The sequence below is a fragment of the Lepisma saccharinum genome, chromosome 15, assembly GCF_977018435.1.
Source record: "Lepisma saccharinum chromosome 15, izLepSacc3.1, whole genome shotgun sequence".
NCBI classification, from domain to species: Eukaryota; Metazoa; Arthropoda; class Insecta; order Zygentoma; family Lepismatidae; genus Lepisma; species Lepisma saccharinum.
Window position 1 is genome coordinate 42,273,786 of NC_139243.1, and position 4,054 is coordinate 42,277,839.

Consider the following 4,054-nt stretch of genomic DNA (forward strand, 5'->3'; position numbering starts at 1 on the left):
TATATATATAAGTTCAGGTAGAAATTCAACAACATTACTTAACAAATTTGTTGACTGATGTAATTGTAAAGCCTGTAAATAATAATAATATAATATGGTTTGCTTAGTGTTCATGTATATGTCTTGTTTTGTTTGATGTTGGTTGTAGGTATGAAGATTACTAAGATACCCAAATATATAGTAACAGTTTGGTGTAGTTTAAAATTACTTGTCTTACATTTTTACAGTGGTAAATATTGTCATTGAGGCAATAAGAATTCACACTGTGAAGAACACTCAAATAACCATTTTTCATTCCTGAAATGTTGGTATCCCACCATCGTAAAAACTCAAAGTAACTATATATATCAATCTTATTAATATTAGACAAATAGTTGTTTGCTTATGGTTATTTTTATTTGAAGAAAACTGTTTTTCATGTAAGATGAAACATTTAATGTTATGAATTTTCCAGATAACTCATCTTCAAATGTCTGTTAAAAGTTGTGTAAAAACTCATATTACGAGAAAAATGTCATATCTACATCCTAATCAGAACATCTTAAGCGTTTGATAGCGTTTGTTCATATACTCCATTTTACCCTACAATAGTACCAAAGTAATAAATATCGAACGTAAAACATTAATTGCTTGTAACTATATAAAAAATTATTTCTTCTGTACAGTAGCACCTAGGATCTCATGAGGTGACTTCGGTGTTCAATGAGGAACTCTCTGGTGTTCAGTGAGGAACTCTCTGCTGCAGGAACTCTCTGTTGCAATACGTTTCTGTTGCAGGAACTCTCTGGTGACTCAATGCATGTCCTAGTGAAAAATGGAAGAACAACGAAATACACTCTAATCTCCTAGACAGACTTCTAGCCTAAAGGTTATGTACGAACTGGCCTATTTATAGTCATTAACTTTAGGAAGAAGCCAAATATCATCGCATTTGCCACTGTAGTGGTCGCGTGGATCACAAAGGTGATCCACTCGTATATTTTCACGTCCTTCTGCAGGTTGGCAACACTCTTTACCTTGGCTCCCAGTCTACTTTCCTGGAAAAGTTCAGGATGTTTGTGCAGCCGTTATTTGAAATATATATATCCATTGTTGATTTTTTATTAGAGCTCATATTTCATGGAGCACAATAGTGCCACGCAAATATTGATGGTTAGTGTTTCTATGTACTATATAAGTACGCGTTTCTCAAATCTGTTATAAATATATGAAGTGGGTGTGTCCCAGTGGCGGATCCAGAAGTCGCAGTTGGGAGAGGCGAATTTCAGTCGAGTGCTGCACATCTCACCGAGTCTAACCTACACTTGCACTATTTTGTAAAACAATATATTGTACTGTAAAAAAGGATCAAGTAGAGTTCCATGTTAGAATATTTATTGTTTTGCAAAAATAGGGGCCCAGAGCTGTAATAAGTAGTTATTATTGTCTGTTGTTATCATAATTCCTCCCATTGCAACGGCAAACTCAACGATCAGATATGAGGAGTAGAGTGGATTAGAAAATAAGACAAACACCTATTCATTCTCTCAAGGGGTCTAGGGTTCGATTTCATTTTGAAGCACACCACACGGTAATTTGGGTCCAAATTTAAACTGTAGGGGGTCCAGTTCCAATTGGCCTCTCTGAGTATAAAATGAACTTAGATGAAGCTTTAAAAATTATTCTCGAACTAATTAAAGTTGGTGATAAAAGACAGAACATTTGAGTCTTTCAAGATATTAAGGACAATAATATATCCAAAAACCTGGCAGTTTGGGGGGGGGGCAATCGCCCCTATCCGCGCCTGGTGTGTCCAGACCACCAAAAACATATTTTTGAATTTCTTGGAATAGAAAATAACAAAAGTAAGATTCCAAGATACGTAATTTTGTTTGGTTTCATCACATCCAAATGTTATGCACTAGATTCAGGATTTTCTGCCTCCTGTAATGTGATGAGTAAAATAAGTTATGATTTTGTTAAGTGAACCAGACTATTTTAAAAAGGGCATTCTCGCTATAAAACCAGAGAAATTTTGACAAACAATGGTCCACACGACCAATGACGGAAGTTTTTTCCGCTCGACCACTGCAGTGTTAAGCTTTGACAAACCCTAAAATTTGAGGACTGAAGTTACTGCAAGGTGGAATTTATTTCGGAGTTTCAACCGATGCACATAAAAATTATATCTGTAAACTAAATACTGTTACCTTACAAAATAACTGAAACGTTAATCAACATTCAACATGACCACTTTTGTTACTACGTCAATGGGGAATCCAGAAGAGCGTTGAGAGGGACTAATTTCACCTCACCGATAATCAATTCTGAGCTACAATTACACTTTTCTATGTAAACAATATATGTTTCTATATACAGTAACCAATTGACTTCCATGTTTTAGAGATTAGAGTATTGTTTTGCAAATGTAGGGTCCAGGGCTGGAATAGATAGTTTGTATATCGTTATCATAATTCCTCACATTGGTGCGGTCAACTGAACGATCAGATATGAGAAGCAAAGTTAATAAACAACAAAAGCCAAAGCCAGAAACTATTTATTCTCTCAAGGTATCTCGAGGTCTATCCCCTCCCCACTTTAAAATGTAGGTCCAGTCCCGATAAGCCTTACTGTGCATAAAGTGGACTTACAACACCAACTCAATATATATATGTGGGGGGTGTAGGCATATTGCACAATGGTTCGAAACCAATTTTAAACTTTAGATCCAGTTTTGTTTAGCCATAAGAATAAAATGAACTTAAACTTTGGGGAAAAAATGCTCGAGCCTGTTAAACTAGGTTGATCAGACAGAACATTTGAGTCTTCAAAAATATTAGGCAAAATCTTGGAACTTGGGGAGGGGAGATCGCCCCTATTGCCCTCTCCGTGGATCCGAACCTACTGTACGTTCAAACTGTTTGACTCATTGTTAAATGCACATTTTACATTCATACTACATCACACAAGAACTACAAAACTTACCTGTGTACGCTGAACTCCTTGTTCCTGGGTAGCTGCATAATTTGGCGCAGATCGCTGCCCTGACACTTTTTTTTTCCTTTTTATTTTTTTCCATGCTCCCGCGGAACTGGAGTTCCACTCTCTGAGAATTTCTCAGCCTTACATGTTCCCTCCCTGGTTTCTTGAGCCTCCCTCCCTCAGGACCTAAGTGCCTCCGGGGCCCTTTAAGGCCCAACTTGGCCCTTTAGTCCCCCGGGGCCCTTTCAGGGTTCCCCTTGGCCTCTTTGAGGGCCCCTGAGACCCCTTTGAGCCCCCCAATATCCCCTAGGGGGAAAACCACCACTGTGGAAAAGATCCTGGACAATGGAGGAGCCCAGGTCGGAGGGGGACGTGCGGGTACCTCCATGCCTTCCACCCTCCTTCCCTCCGTATCCCCCCTCCCCGTAGGAATGAGCCTCCCAGGACTCCTGGGCGCCCACGTTAAAGGCGCAATGTATCCGAATCACCGTAGTGAACGACGAAAGAGACAAAAGAGGCCCACACACACGCACATACACACACATAAATACGCATGCACACACTCGCACACACACCAAAAATAAAATATAAACTACGAGCTACCAGGAATTAAGAGGGGACTTGAAGGGTGAACTACTTTACACATTAATGGGGTCTCCAGTCACATCTAAGCAACTGGAGACCCCTTTATACTCTACGTGGTGGCTCCAGCCACCATACAGCAGCCGGAGACCACCCTTATTCACTATGGGGTCTCCAGCCGCCTCTAATTAGCCGGAGACCCGCTTATACCTATGTGGTGGCTCCAGCCACCATACAGCAGCCGGAGACCACCCTTATTGACTATAGGGTCTCCAGCCACCTCTAAGCAGCCGGAGACCCCCTTACTCACTAAAGTAAGCACAAATTCCCATATTCTACCTCAGAAATAGCGGTAGCACAGAAACTCTCTGGTGTGTGGAGATAGTTTTAGTGTAACAGCATGTTTAGACCCAGCCTCTTCGCCATTCCCACTTGTCTCTTGGTGTCAATGCTATTCCTAACCAAGAAGAGATGCTAGAGACTGTCAAGACTGGAGGCCATGGACGCCTAC

General features: G+C 40.3%; 1 long non-coding RNA gene across 1 annotated transcript; it reads right to left on the minus strand.

Moving 5' to 3' along the window:
* Positions 1–671: 671 nt before the first annotated feature.
* On the minus strand, positions 672–3,096 carry LOC145999786 (uncharacterized). The gene is made up of 2 exons (XR_014443429.1): positions 2,965–3,096; positions 672–804 (listed from the first exon to the last, which is right to left on the minus strand). It is a non-coding gene; the product is annotated as an uncharacterized LOC145999786 (long non-coding RNA).
* Between the last annotated feature and the right edge of the window lie 958 nt (positions 3,097–4,054).